Here is a 16,433-nt window from a genome sequence, read left to right on the forward strand (position 1 = left end):
CTAGATGACCTCCTGAGGTCCCTTCCGACCCTGATATTCTATGATTCTATGGTGTCATGGGATGGTCCCCTTAGAGTCCTTTCCAACCTCAGTCACTGGCTACAGCCACTCCAGGTCTTTTTAACCCCACCCATGCTTTATTGCCCCGCCCACTGGGGAAGAGCGGCCTAACAGGGCTGCTGCAGAATACAGGCTTCTCTCCTCACCCACCATCCTCCAGCTCATCATTCCTGTATCACCTGACCTCTTTGCACCTGCTTTTGCCAGGTGTAAATGACTACACAAGAGTCCAGTTTAAGGTCTAAATTCAGTATTATGATTTTTATCACTTCTATTGTGGGAGCACCTAGAGGCCAACTAGGCCAGGACCCCACTGTTCTAGGCCCACACAAACGTGTAGAAAATTGCAATCCCTGCCCCAAAGATTTTATAATCTAAAAGATAGGACAGACCCTGTGGCTGAGACAAAGGGCAGGGCTGGGTGGGGTGAGGGCTGTGGAAGGCAGAGTAACAAAAATAGTAGGATCGGGACAATTTTTAGCCAGTCAATGACAGTAATCAGAGTTCAAAAAACACTATTAGAATATGGATTTGATCCTGTTCCTATTAAGGTCACGGGGAGCTTTGACTTCAATGGCAGCAGAATTAAACTCTTTATATGTAGATTTAAAAATTACAAATAAAAATGCTTTAAAGTGTGCTCTCTGGCTATATTTTTTATCTCCCAGGCATGTCATGAGTTCAGGGTTCTGTGTTTTGCCTCGCAAGGTTGATTGCAGCCCAGGCAGCTAGGGCATCATAAAAAATGAAGGTGCCACTTGTCGTTGAGATGCTAGTGTTGTTGGGAAGAACCCTGACCGTAGGTTTAGCAGATAAAATCCCCCTCAGTTTACCCTTAGCAGTGCTTTTGTTGCCGATTTGGAAGGGCATCCTTCTTATTGTAGCTTAATTGAAGGGGCTAAATTCTTCTCTTGCTTACACCATGCAATGCCTGCTGCACTGGTGTAGAATTTACCCTTCAATGTTTATACTTGTCTTTGATCTAGGCATCTGTGTGGCCTTTTTCTTTTTTCCTTCCCCAAACTGGACCAAATTCTTTTCTCACTGAAGTCAATGGAGAGTGGAATTTGCCCCAGTGTCCGTTATTTACTTCAAAGTCTGCTCCAAAGTTTTCCTCCCCACCACCTTAGTTCAGTTCTGTTCGCTCTCCATTGCGTTATGACGGTTGTGCCCAGCATGCATTCCTTTAGCTCTGTCAACATTAATTTCATTTGCCACTCGTCATCCCTATCCACAGTGGTGAGGAGGTTCAATTTAAATTCTCCAGCTTTCATAAATAAAACCGATCACTAGGATCACTTAGAGCATTGGACACGCTTTATTGATGAGAGGATTGACTTATCACTACCCAGGATGCAAAGTTTATTTTTCTAATTCACCAAGTACAATACTTCTAAAAACGCAGGGTCAGCACTTAGTGACACTGATGAAAATCTGGAGATAACTGTATTGACTTCACTGGAGTTAATTCAGATTTTCCCCAGCGTAACTGAGATCTGAACGTGGCCCACAGCCAGAATACAAACTCTCTATAGCCAGTGAATCTTACCCATGACGTATCATACCTGCCAGTTAATCACTACCATGGGACGTATTGATACCATTGCAGCATTTGATGAAAACATTTATTTTGTGTCAAGATTTGATGGGCCATGGTCCAAACCTCTTTTGGACTTTAAATGGGCTGAAATAAGGTTGTTCGGGGAATGCTCAGTGCTCTCTAGCCTGGCTTTACTGTTGCTGTAATAACGTTTTATTAAACTGCTTGCACATAACAACAAGATACAGATATGCTGCAATGAGCTAACAGAGTTGCACTCTTTGAGGAAATCTCCGGTCATTACCATGTAGCCCTAAAATTCAGAGGTAAAAGCCAAACTTGTGTTTCTTTAGAGGTGCATTCAGACTGGCTTCCTCTGCTGATATTTGCAAAGCAATGGAGAGGTAGTCCGCCAATATTCCTTGCAATTCAGCATTTGGTATGTAAGCAATTTGACTGAAAAACAGCCTTTGTTATCAAAGTAAATGTAGTTTTCTAATTTTGCCATTGGCCAATTAAGTCCAGAATCGAAACGTTAAGTTACAAAATACCTCTGTTTGAGGTAGCATCCTTCGTTCAAACTGTATCCAAAAGTGCATTACAGAACTGCTGTAAATAATACAACTATCATGTTAATAAATACTAGCAGATGGAGGCAGAAATACAGAGGCAGAAGCAAGGAGAACCATTTCTGCTGATATTTGCAAAGAAACTGAGAGTTGGTCAGGCAGACAGATGAGAGGAGCTGCAGTGCAGGATGCTCTGGTGCCAGCAGTGGAAAGATTTGGCCCCGTTGTCTTCCAGTTGACTTCACTGAGAGTAGGATCAGTCCCGTTCATTAGATGAACAGTTGCCAATCTCTCTTAAGAGCTGTAGTTACACTCCAGAAACAACCTGTCCTATTAGGAAATAACAAAATATTTGATTGGAGGAAGTAGCTTTGACAGCTTTGCTTATGGTTTCTTGTTGCAATTGTATTAGGAGTCTGATGGATTTGGTGCAGAAGATCTGATGTGTCCTCGGTACACCACTCGCCAGAAGCATGTATTTAAGACCCAAAGCTGCTGTCTCCTTCAGGTCAATCTATTTACTACATGTTGCTCTTTACCTGCTTCCCCAGCTGCATTTCATGGAATCATTGGACTGCCAGGCTGAAAGGAACCTTGAAAGGTCATCAAGTCCAGGCCCCTGCACTGAGGCAGGACCAAGTATACCCAGACCCTGTTCTTAAAAACCTCCAATGACAAGGATTCGACAACCTCTCCTGGAAGCCTATTCCAGAGCTTAACTACCCTTCAAGTTAGAAAGCTTCTCCTCGTATCTATCCTAAATCTCCCTTGCTGCAGATTAAGCCCATTACTTCTTGTCCTACCTTCAATGGACATGGAGAACAATTGATCACCGTCCCCTTTATAATAGCACTTAACATATTTGAAGACTGTTATCAGGTGCCCCCACAGTCGTCTTTGCTCAAGACTAAATATGCCATTTTTTAACCTTTCCTCGTAGGTCAGGTTTTCTAAATCTTTCCATTATTTTTGTTGCTCTCCTCTGGATGCTCTCCAGTTTGTCCACATATTTCTTAAAGTGAGACACCCAGAAATAAACACGCTACTCCAGCTGAGACTTCACCAGTGCTGTGTTTCAGCTGGACAATTACACTCTTGTTAATACACCCCAGAATATTAGCCTTTTCATAACTGCATCACACTGTTGACTCATATTCAATTTGTGATCCAGTATAAACCCCAGATTCTTTTTAGCGGCACTACTGTCTAGCCAGTTATTCCCCATTTTCAGTTGTGCATTTGATTTCTCCTTCTTAAGTGAAGTATTTTGCCTTTACTGAATTTCACTTTGCTGATTTCAGACCAGTTCTCCAATTTGTCAAGATCATTTTGAATTCGCATCCTGTCCTTCAAAATACTAGGAACCTGTCCCAGCTTGGAGTCATCTGCAAACTTGATAAGCATACTCTCCACTCCATTATTCAAATCATTAGTGAAATTATTGAACAGTACCGGACCCAGGACAGACCATGGGGAGCCCTCACTAGACACCCCTCCCATTTTGACAGCAATCCATCGATAACTACTCTTTGCTTACATAATTTCATTTAGATCACATTTCCCTATGTGATGTGGTGACCGTGTCAAAAGCCTTATACTAAAATCAAGATATATCACATCTACAGATATATCCTCCACACCCCTAGATTTGCCCATAAAATGGAAGCTTTTCTGACATCTCCTCCTCCTTGGCTACAAAAGAATCTTGTTTGCCATGTCTGTTTTGCATAGTTATTGAGAAGGATATGGTAAGTATGCTTTCATATGATGGATACCAGGGTGATATAGTGATTGTGGCCTCTGTTACACTGGAGGTCACTAATGCTTCATTATAATGATTTAGTTAGTTGCTCCTCCTTTCACACATACCACCATCATTTCTAATCAAGCTAAAGCAGAAGATTAATTATTAGTACTTCATATTTACATTGCAAATTCCATCTTGGGATCACAAAGCAAGATGTAACCTACCAAAGCCGCTCTAAACCCACATACTGTTGAGGCAAGCTGGTTTGCTATGTTCTCAGCCTTTAGGGAAAAGCCCTATAGAGTTAATAGGGATGAAGTCAATTGGGTTCTACAGCAATTACACTAAAAAAAAATCAATAGGATTTAACACTGAATTATCTCCTTTCAATAGTTTTTTTTAAAACCAATGTACAGAATTGTATCGCCGTGATAGAATCTTTATTATTCTATAAGATATTAGTCCATCACAGGGATATCATTTTCTATTAAATACTAAAGACTTTTTTCCCATGAGGGCATGATTTGCTTTAAGATCAGAAACAAACAGAAACACATCCACGGACACAGACAAATTACAAAGGCTCTAGTAAGGCAACAAAGGCTAATTAAGGACTAAGAGGTACCTTGAACTGTGAGGAGTGGCTAGAGGAACAGAATGAACACAGATCAGCTAAAAGAAAACTATGGGAGAATACGAGAACCCCTCCATAAATATTTGGAGAGCATCACCACTAAAGGATTATTATTTAAGGTGGTTCATAAAGTGATTACTAAAAGTAATGGGATGGAACTGAGCCAAGGTAAAATCTAGTTTGAACATCAGAAAGAAGCTCCTAAAGATATGGTCAGTTGGAATGTAGAACAGCCTCCCAAAGGGACAGGGTGGATGTTCCTTTCCTGGAGTTATTTAAATTTAGGCACTCTGTTGCATGAATTCTCCTCTTCACATAGCATAGAAGAGAGAAGTCAGGGTACAAAGGAACTCTACCTCTCTCCGGTCCTATAAACAGATGTGACAACTTTAACTTCAAAAGAATTGCACCTTCTCAGACCAAGACTTAGGGTTTGTATCCATGAAGATTACATTTGTGACAAGCTGGGGTGCAAGGGTACCCCAAGTGTGCCACTGTTTAATTGTCCATGTGGACCCTGCATTAGCAGTTCATTAATACACTCAGATCTAGTCTCATTTCAAACAGGACTAAATCAAAGCACATTAACATTGCTGTATCAGCAGGGTTCACACAGACAGTTAGTCCATGGCAGGCTAGTGCAGGGTAAATTCATAACCCAGCTTGCCATGAACTAAAAGTTCATATAAATAAGCCCTAAGAGGAGTTTAAATCATTCAAAAGTGACTCACGACATAGAAGCATAAGTCTCACTGAAAGTCTCCTATGTGCCTAAGTTACTTTTGAAAATGGGACATGTGCTCCTAAGACACTTTTGAAAAATATGCCCTATACATACCCCCATCATTGCAATGAGCTGCTGCTGACGCAGAATTAGGGTGACTGAAACTGTCTTAACATCAGCCTTCAAATTCATGCATATTATCAACAACTGAATGTTCAGGACATTTGTGGCACCTTTTTTGAGAATGGGATGAATGAGTAGTAGTTATTGCAAACACATAATGAGCTGGTTGAATAAGGAAAAAAAGATTTATAATCATAACTGAAAATACACAGGCCAGTTTCATGCCAGTATAACTCTTCTGCCAGGTGAAGTCAACAGCAACCAGGTCCGGGTTCAGTATCTAGTGATTCCTTTTCAACAATACAACACAAAACCGGCTTGAGCTTCCACCCAGTGACCTGGGAAAATTACTCACCCACACAACTCCCTGGGCGCCTCTAAGAGGCAATACTTCCCCCCTCGCAAGCACAGAGTCTGAGTGTAGAAAAGAAACTTTTAATGAAAGGAGGGAAGTCACCTGACATTAATTAGGGAAAATACTGCAAGCAGGATTCATAATTACAAAACTCTGAGCAGGACGCCCACCTCAGAGTGCATAGGGAAGTGTTTTCTGCCTCATGATCTTAAGTTCTTCCACCAAATGTTCCTTTACTGTGCTCCTCTCTGCTCCCTCACCACACCCCACTCACAGTGATTGTCCTTGGTCAATAAGGAGCCAGGGTTCAGAGGTGCATCTGTGTGAGTTCACCTCCTACCCAGGGTGAGGGGAAAGAAGGCATCTTGCTTGCTCCGCCATCTGAGCACTTTCTCTGGCTGGTTGCCCGCTAGTCACTTGTTGATCACCTTCTGCGGCCATCTGCCTCTCTGCTGTGACCTCTGCAGGTCAGTCTCTTGAGGTCCCACCCAACTCTTAGTGACTGCAAGCTCTTAATGGGGGAACCAGAAGCAGGCTAGACAGAAATGCGGTCCCACCACAAGTGATTTCAGCTCTCCTGAGCACTTAACAAAAGACTTCTAATGGAGCCTATTTAGCTCTATCTTTGAACAGTGGGGAGGGGCAGGTTAAACCAGATTGGGAACCCTTAGGTAGAGTCCATACCTCCTTCAGGGACACCTGTCCCCTTCCCCTCTTACTTTCATAGGGGTCTGGCAGTTGAGCCCCTGGCTTAGCGGGTTTCTTTCAGCTGAGGGTGACCCCCTCAATCAGGACAGGCTAAGCACAGTTCTGCTCCCCTTTACTTGTACAATAAAGACAACAACATTGATAGCAACATTTCACTACCCCTGCATTCAGTATTAAAGTGATTTGTTAACCCAACACCAGCCAAAGTTGATCACTTTGGGCAACACAGTTCTATCTGCTGGATACCTGCACAGAGTAGGTATGTTCATGTAAATACAATTTGCTTCTGAAGTCTTTCCCCCTCCCTTGCTAGCTGTCAGGGGAGAGATCATTCAGCCTCTGCTTACACCAGCATTATTTGTGGGCTCCTATTATAGGTATTCACATGGCTGCCGGCTATCTGAGAAAATGTTCATGAGTCTCAATAGTTTTAGCAAGATTGATGATTTATGTTAAAATTCACAATGGAAAGTGAACAAAGGATTTGTTATCTCCTATTTTATTTTATTCTCTTTAAAATGTGTCACCTATTCAAGGAACAGAAACAATACTGCGTGGCGTAAAAATAAGAGTGAATTGTTGAAGTGGACACTTTTGCAAATTCATTATTGCTCAAACTATTGAATGAGAACTTATGCATAACTAGTACATTGGCAGAATCCTTCCTTAAGACCTACGTCTAGATGGCTCTTGATCCCTACTGTCAGGCACTGGTTAGGCAAGTGGTGAGCTGAATCTTCTGCTATTCTTAGCCCTTAGCCTTTCCATCTGTGACCTTTGATTTAGATATTCCCATTCATATGATTAGATGCAAAATTTAAAAATAATGTCAGCCCAAGGTTCAGTCCTTGATTCGGCTACAGGTGATTTACTTAATTCGGTTTAAGAACCATGAGTGGTACAATGAGGGATGAAATTCAAAATGTTATTATATGATCAAACTAAAGCAAGCGTGCACAAAACCACTACAGTATAACAACTTAACTCTACATTTATATAACATTACAAAGATGTAATAATGCCAAGGGGCGATCATCCCTGAAGGAACGGGTGTAGGATCCTTCCTTTAAGCCGTGTTTGATGGTGTATGGAGCGCCCCATACATTTAGAGCTACCCCATTTATAGTAAATTATAATAAGCCAATCAATATTAAATCTACCTTTTTACCATAACTATTCTTCTGCTACCATATTTAATCTTCCATACCCCCAAAGCCAAATATCTTTTTACTATTAATATCAAACATCCTTCTAATTATCATTTACATCAATGCAAATTCTGCCATTACCAATATTCCAAAACTTCCAAAAATCGCTGTACAACACCTGTTAAACCCAGTTAAAACAAAATATATTTACTACGTGATCCAAGATTATGCCTTGAGTTACTTCTATTAATACCTCTGTTCACTCATGCTAACAAACCTAACTTTAGCTAATATGAAGCTTAAACTTTAGGCCAAAACGTGTGCTCTCAATTTGCATTTCAACACATTTTAAATAAGCAAACAACTCCCTCATGGTCTACACATCCACTGCCATGGGTGTGTCTGTTTGACCCACCTGTTGCATCATGTCTGCCCGTAAACTGTAAGATCTCTGGAATAGGGTTTATTGTCTTCGTACCTTGATCCATGACTGGAATTCTTAGCTATCACCATAATAGAAATAACAAACAGACATCAAGACTAGTTTGCAAACAACTTGCAAAGAGAAAAACAGCTTCTGGTTTTGAGAGAGCCGGAGACCATCTAAACTCCCATAAACTTGGGGTGTTGTCCTAAATTTCAATTTCTTTTATTTTTTTTATAGTCCAGTTGTTTACCAATGCAGCCTGTATACGAATTCCTTTAACTGCTAGCATGGCTTATCACAAATGATAGCTCCTAATTATCTTTACAAGTGTACGCATACTCCACTGAATGCGAAGTGCCTGATAGAGCTTTCATGGCCTTAACAGACCCTTCTCTTTTGCAGGAGTGCAGATCTCATCTCATGACTTTCTTGCAATTTTAGGACAGGCAGCAACCATTAATGCAAACCTTACAATGTGGGAGAGAATGATTTGTTCAATGAATTTCTTGGCACATATATTAGCAAAGTATTACTTAATTTGTGTCCAGTTTAGTTTTTCCTCTTATGGTTGCATGTTGATTATTGGGTTGTTTTTGTTGTTGTTGCTGCTGCTGTTATTGCAACACTCAACACAGCTACACGCAGAATGTAGACAAAGCTGTTTAAACCTATTCCCCTCATAGACTTTTGGAATCTGATGCCATTGGCAGGAAGGCTGCCAAGGCCCAGCCTCCAGGTTGTAGCTGCAGCCCACGGAGATCTGGACTGGGGCACATAGCTGCCTTCCTCTTCATAACAGAGGTTTCACCTGCAGAGAGACTCAAACATCAATGCAATACTCAAACTTGAGCCAAGCAGAAGGCCACCTGCAACAAGTTGCAGAATTGTACACTCGGATCTGTAGTCTTTGTAGCCCATGCTTCTGTATTAATGACGACCAAACGGCAAAGGCAAGCTGCTTCCAGTATTTACAAACGGGGCATGGTCTTTGTGGTTCCTGGAACGTTACTAAAACAGCCCTCACCTCAGCAAAATGAGAGCACTCTATTAATAAAAGAACGACACCTGGGAGGACGTCCAGAAATTGTGTGGAAAAAACATGTAGCTTTTCAAAATGTCTGACCCTTAGGCAGGCAATATTTTGATGTGGTGATCACTCATCTTCACAAATTAGCATGTAGTGTTACCCAGGGTTTTCAGAACCCCCAATAGAGGTAACTTAATTATTTCACTTCACATAGTGTCAGGAATAAATCAGTGGAAACACAGCAACTCCATCTGATCAAGGATTAATGCAAGTAAGCATGCTCTTGTGTAACTGCAGTTTATTAGATTTAAGCACACACAGACATAAGCAATGGGTTTAGAACATCCCAGATATTTACCTAAACTCTGGAACAGTATTGAGTAGTTAACAGCAGGTACGCAGTGGCCAGTTGCTCACCCGCTGGGGAGAAAAGTTGTGAATAAAAATGTATCTCAAGATGGCTTCAGAGGTCCCTTCCAACCCTGATAGTCTATGATTCTATTCTATGACTGCTTCAAAGTACATTGTATTTTATAACTATCTTCTATAAAACACATAGGTCCACACAGTGATGAGCTGCCAAAATATTAACAACCGGTTCCCTCCTCCTCACCCCATGAGGGGGTCATGCCCCCCCCGGGACTCCTGCCCCATCCAACCCCCCACGTTCCTTGACAGCACCCGCCCAGGACCCCTGCCCCATCCAACCACCCCTTCTCTCTGTCCCCTAATTGTCCCTGGAATCCCTACCCCTGACTGCCCCCCACCACCCCATCCAACCCCTGCTCCTTCCTGACTGCCCCCCAGGACCATTGCCCCCATTCAATCCCCCTGTTCCCTGCCCTCTGACCGCCCCGAAACTAATCCACCCCCCAACGCCCCTCCCTACTCCCTGCCCCCCTACCGCGCTGCCTGGAGGTGGGGGCCGGGCTGGGACCGGAGCTGCTTGGCCGGAGCCTGGGCGCTCGGCCGGGGCCGGGACCGGGCCCAGGAGCTGGGCCGGAGCCGCGCCACCCGGCCGAGGTCAGGGCCGGACCCCAGGAGCCGGGCAGGAGCCGCGCCACCCGGCCGAGGTCGGGGCCGGACCCCGGGAGCCGGGCAGGAGCCATGCCGCCCGGCCGAGGTCGGGGCCGGACCCCGGGAGCCGGGCAGGAGCCGCGCCTTTGGGGGCCAGGCCGGAGCCCTGCGGAGCCTGGAGCCCTCCTCCCGCTTGCGCCCCCGCCCCAGCTCACCTGGGGGAAGCCGCTGCTTCCTTCTCAGCCCTCCCAGGCTTCCCGCACGAACAGCTGATTCGCGGGAAGGTGGGGAGGGGGAGGAGAAGCTGGAGGAGCATTCAGAAGAGGAGGCAGAGGTGGAGTGAGGTGAGCTGGGGCTGGGGGAAGAGCAGGGAGCTGCTAGAGCTTTTGTTAAATTTAAAAGCTCTTTTCAAACCGGTTGTCCCGCCAGGTTATGAAGGTTCTAAACGGGCTTCTAAATTTAGCAACCAGTTCCCACGAACCAGTGGGAACCGGCTCCAGCTCACCAGTAGGTCCAGGTGGAGGGAGGGATATCTCAGTGGTTTGAGCATTGGCCTACTAAACCCAGGGTTGTGAGTTCAATCCTTGAGGGGGCCACTTAGGGATCTGGGGCAAAAATCAGTACTTGGTCCTGCTAGTGAAGGCAGGGGGCTGGACTCAATAGCCTTTCAAGGTCCCTTCCAGTTCTTGGAGATAGGATATCTCCATTAAATAAAAAAAAAAATAGGTCATAATGACCCCTACTGGATCCTAACTGTCAATAAACTTCTAATATCAGAGGCACTTGGACTCAAAGTCTTTCATCCATTTATCAACTTCAATCTCATTTATTTACTTTCCTTCCCCTCCTCCATTCAGATTAGCAGAAACTGCCTGCTAGATTTTGACCTTGCCTCTAAGAGCCTGCTTCTTATTTAACCCTTAACTATGTGGTGTTCTAGTTTATTAATTCATGGTGGCTGAATGCACATATGGTTGCAATTGGCTTAATCACATTCTGGGGTACACACACCCTTCAAATCCAGGGTAACACCAGAGTCCCCAACCAAGACTGAGGTTCCACTGTGCTAGGAGCTGTAGGAACTCATGAGTCTCTGCCCCAAAGGGCATGCAGCCTCAATGGACAAAATAGACTAAGGAAGTAGTATTGCCACCATATTGCAGGTGAGGAAATGAGACACAGAGATTTCAGCAACCTGCCCAAACTCTCACCAAAGTCTGTGGCAGAGCTAGAATTGGACTTGAATGGATAAGGGGGTGTCAATATCAGGAGAAAGGGGTAAGGGCTGAAGAGAAATCATGATCCTGAGACTGACAGTTCAGAAATGCTCCAAGTCAGCTGGATTGACAAGGCAGGCAGGCCAATGGGGGAATCAAGAGCCTGCAACCCATCCTGAGTGTGAAGTGGAGCTGCCTGAGCCAGAGTAAAGCAGAGCTAAGGGGAGAGCAGCAGGCTGAGTGTACAGGGAGAATTTGGCAAACCAGTAAAGTGCCTGAAAGCATTATTGCTTATTGCTAAAAGTGTTACCCGGGGTTCTTCGGGTAACAAAAGCAGCCAGGTCAGCAGGCCGTAAAGTGGCCATGCTGCAGCCTTAGGTTAACCAAGGCAGGAGGGGAGGGGCTTTTGGGTGCCACAGAAAGGGCAGCTTAACCCTGCGTCCTTCCTGATAAGAATTGTGTTGAAGCTGCTGATGCACACATTTTAGAGGAACAGGAAGCTTATCTATGTGCCCTCAGGAATGTGTCTGACGGCCGCGTCTCCCCTGATTTGTTTCCTGACACCACCTCGCACAGAGTAAAAGTTACCAAGAGCTTTGGGTTGAAGGAACCCCGGGTAACATGAGCTGAACTGGGGAGAGAGCCGTGGGCCAGAAAGAGGGGCCAGAGAAGCAGCCCAGAAGGCAGAGCTGAGCGGGCGGCAGAGCAGCAGAACTGAGCCATAGGGAGCAGAGCTGGGGAGCTGGAGTAGCCAGGAGCTGGAGCAGCACAGACCAGCTGCGCTGATGATGAGCCAGGGCTGAGCTGCAGAGGGGAGCAGTGGGGCCAGAGCTGGGATAGTGGATGCCCGCTAACACTACAGCTGAGCATGGTGAACGGCTGGGGAGAGTGAGATGAGACCCTGAGCAGAGGGCTCAGTGTAGGGAGATGTTGCCAGACAAGATGCCTTGAAGTCTGGACTTGGAGGTGGGGACGCAAACCCAATGGGAAGGTCAGTGCTGGGGAGAAGGGTCCTCCCACCAGAGCAGGTATCACTGCAGCACAGCCAGGGCCTCGGAGGGAGGCCTGGGACATGTGAGGAATAGGCTGGGAACTTTTCTGAAGTTGCAAAGACTGCTGCAAAGACTGCAGGCCCACGGAAGGCCCTCATTCCTTTAATCTTTTCCATTCCCCCCCATATTCTTCTTACAGTTGCTGTTTAATAAATTGTATTTGGTTTAAACTTAATGTAGTGATTGATGGGGTCAGGGAAATGGCTGGTGAGCGGACAATATCCTGGAGTGGGGACACCCTAGCCCCTGCACTAAGTGACCATGACAAGACGGGGGTTAAGCCTCCCAGGAATCCTGGGCCCGGCTTTATCAGGGTTACAAGGATTGCAGCATGGTAGAGTGGAAGAGGAGTTCTCAAGGTCAGGCAGGTATCCAGGTAAAAGGAGTTGGAGCGAGGACTCAGATCCTTTTGATATCTGATTCCACCGGGGTAGTACAGAAGCCAGGAAAGTTCCCCAAAACAGCGGTACCATTCCGCTGCTTACAAATGTCCTGAGTCCCAGCCTAATGCCTTAACCACAGGAGCATCCTTCCTGCACAGCTATGATATGCAAACTCTAAACAGGGTCACACAACTGGCCAACACAACTTCTGAGGCAGTTCACTTGTTGGGAAGAAAGTTAATGCAATCAAAGTCTGAAGAAGCTCTTTGTAAATCAGAAACAGAACAACCATCCCCAAGCTGTGGTATTTTGCTGTATATTTCAAGACCCTGTACGGCTTGCTTGTGGTACCATATAGGACTACATACACTGGGAATACGGTTTGTGTGTATTCCATGCTGGAAATAAATCTGAATTTCTAACTCTGCTTTCTCTTCTGATATTTAAACCCTTGGGTTTGGCAGATTTGTCTTTTGCTGACTGCAGAGACATCCATCAGGATTGCTGTGTCACCACTCTGAATCCATCCTCTGCCTGCTTTTTGGAGAGTTGATGCAGTTGTGCAATGCTCTCCGGTTGGCAAACACAGACTATTTTATCTTAGTATCCACCGTCTTGTCACTGCTACTTAATCTAGCATTAAAGAAATGCAGTTCTCTGCCTCCTCAAATAAGCAATCACATCACGGGTCTCAGTCTCTGTAGTCCAGACAGGATGATTCTCAAACAAGTGAATGAAACTAATCAGCTGTTCATTCTGTTTTTTATCCCCCTTCAATAAATGTACCGGTTTCGACACTTTGTGGTCTCTTGTTGCTCCCCATAAAGGGCCTTCACCTACAATATGCCAAAGGCCCTTGACTCCTCTTGGAAAACAATAATAGATAAGTAAGTATTGGTAATAACAAGGACCAGGGATAATGCACCCAAAGCACTTTTAGATCCCTGGAAAAGTGCTGTAGAAATATACAGAGTATTAGTACTGTATTATTCATTAACCCAAGTATTGATATACTAGCATTATTTCACACTCAGAACCAGCAAGATGCACACACTGCAATCCAAAGCAAATCACGTTATTATCATCCTCCTCTAACCCTCCTACTTCCTCTCCTCTAGAACCCACTGTCTGTTGTATCTTATGTAGGGACTGTGTCATTTACTGGTACGCGCACACTTACACTAGCACTTTTTTATTTATTTATTCTCACAGGGCTCAACTGGAAGTAAACACTATCCGTTTTGAAAATCACTAGACAGTCTTGAATTTTGCACATTCCTTTTTTGATCTTAGATCAGGTCTACGTTACAGACCTATAGCAGTATAACTACGTTGCTCAGGGGTATGAAAAATCCCCCGCCCCAGAGTGATGTAGTTATACTGACCTAACTCCCTGTGTAGACAGCACTATGTGGATGGGAGAGCATTTCCTGTCGCCACAGCTCCGGCCTCTCAGGGAGGTGGATTGACTATGCTGACAAGAGAAGCTCTCCCGTTGACGTGGTAGCAGCGTCTTCATTAAAGTGCTACAGTGGCGCAGCTGCACCTGTATGTGAAGACAAGCCCTTAATCTGTACTTTCCGTGGGACAAAAAAAGAACAGCAAAAAATAGAATGTGCCACCAGATCAGAGGCATTTGCACACGGCAAGCAGGACAGCAGCATTTTGTTATCAGTGCATTTTTATGGCCTTTTCCCTCAGGGATTTTCTGCAAAGGCCGCACCAATAAATGATTTATCAGTGCAGCAAAAGATCAAGGCAACAGCTCTGATTGTGGTTTGGCGCTGTAATATCTTGAAGTTTATGGAGGCTTAGGTGGCCCCTCAGCCCTTTTAAAACTTTTCTGGCAGGGCTATCGGGGCAGCATTACATTGCTGAAAAAGCAGCAGGCTTGACAACTCCTTGTTAAAATGAAATGTCGTTTAAAGGCCCTATCAAGAAAATCCCACCTTATAACTCACTTCTTCCGTGAAGCCATCCAGTGCTAGCCCACTTCAGTAAAACTGCTGTCACATACCTAATAAAAAACAAACAAACAAAAAATCCAGTTATGAGCAAAGACAAAGCTATTCCGTGGGTCACCAAGTGCATCGTGTGCCTGAATTGGATTGTCAAGCCATTTAGATTTTAAACGCCCTTGGAGTTGGGGCTGTGTTTTACTGTGCTTTGTACAGAACTGAGCACACCATCAGCACTTTAATAATAATGTAGTTAATTTTATTTTTATGATGTTTCTGGTGGCATCCATGTGCTAAGCACAGGCAAACACAAAAGAAGGCACATTCCCTTCCCCAAAGAATTATGAGTAACTCATAACACCTGCAATGATCAAAACAGAACTGACTCTTCTTCTTTAATGCAAACTGTTTGCTTTATGCACCTCTATGAGCCTAGAATGGTTGGTTTTGATTTAGGGCCATCATATATGTTCAGTGGTTTCATAGGCCAGTAAAACCACTTTTCAAGGGAGGAAATTAACCCTCCACCTAGGGTGACCAGGTGTCTGGTTGGCAGCGCTGCTCCCAGCTAGCCTCTGTGACGTGTGGCTCCCAGGCAGCAGCCGGTATTTCCCCCTTTCTGGCTCTACATGGAAGCTGTGGGGGTGGGGCCTGCGGACAGAGCAGTGCACAGAGTTGCCTGGCCGCGCTTCCGTGTAGGAGCCGGAGGGAGGACATGTCACTGTTTCTGGGAGCTGCTTGAGATAAGCGCTGCCCAGAGCCTGCACCTCTGATCCCCAACCCCCTTTTCCGCCCTCCAAAGCCCTGGGGGTGGAGCCTGACAGCTCATGACCCCGCCCCCATGTAATAACCTCCTGACCCCATGAGAGGTCCCAACCCCCAGTTTGAGAACCCCTGGTCTAGAGGGTGTCCTAGCCATGACCTGGGAGGGCTGTGGGGCAACAGCAGCACACAGACCGGTTGGGAGAAGACTGGGGCCAGGGGAGGAGCTAGCAGGTAGGGCATTACATGGGTGTGTGTTTGGTGAGTGGGTAACTGGAGCCCTAGGCTTAGGGAAAAGGGCCCAGGAGGGGACTAGGGGATTGCCAGGGCCCAGGGATGAAGGGGGCAGGATCGGGACTAGGCCCAAGTATGGGAGGTGCAGAGAGGATGAGAACTCAGGATTGGGACTGGGACCGGGGCCAAGGTTGAGGGGAGGGGCAAGCAGCCAGGATGGGAATGAGGTGAGGAACTGAACCAGGATCGGGGCCGGGAGAGGAGGGGCAGGCAGCCAGGATTGGGGCCTGGAGGGGAGGGGAGGGGCAGGGCAGAGAGCCAGGATGGGAATGAGGTGAGGAACTGAACCAGGATCAGGGCCAGAAGGGGAAGGGAGGGGCAGGGAGCCAGGATCAGGGCGGGGAGGTGCAGGCAGCTAGTTTGGGAATGAGAGGAGGATCTGAACCAGGATCGGGGCCAGGAGGGGAGAGACAGGCAGCCAGGATCGGGGGAGGGAAGGGGCAGGGAGCCAGGATCGGGGCCAGGCCAGGAGGGGAGGGGCAGGGAGCCAGAATCGGGGCCGGGAGGGCAGGGGCCGGGAGCCAGGATCGGGGCCGGGAGGGGCAGGGAGCCAGGATCGGGGAGGGGAGGGGCAGGCAGCTAGTTTGGGAATGAGAGGAGGAACTGAACCAGGATCGGGGCCGGGAGGGCAGGAGCAGGGGGCCAGGATCGGGGCCAGGGAATGAAGAGCCAGGCAGGGGGCCGGGAC

General features: G+C 46.0%; 1 long non-coding RNA gene across 1 annotated transcript; it reads right to left on the reverse strand.

The window, feature by feature from the left end:
* Positions 1 to 1,417: 1,417 nt before the first annotated feature.
* On the reverse strand, positions 1,418 to 16,078 carry LOC123364888. Its single transcript, XR_006577326.1, has 4 exons — positions 15,612 to 16,078; positions 14,681 to 14,748; positions 8,024 to 8,111; positions 1,418 to 2,499 (listed from the first exon to the last, which is right to left on the reverse strand). It is a non-coding gene; the product is annotated as an uncharacterized LOC123364888 (long non-coding RNA).
* Between the last annotated feature and the right edge of the window lie 355 nt (positions 16,079 to 16,433).

Source organism: Mauremys mutica, chromosome 2 (assembly GCF_020497125.1).
Source record: "Mauremys mutica isolate MM-2020 ecotype Southern chromosome 2, ASM2049712v1, whole genome shotgun sequence".
Classification (NCBI taxonomy): domain Eukaryota; kingdom Metazoa; phylum Chordata; order Testudines; family Geoemydidae; genus Mauremys; species Mauremys mutica.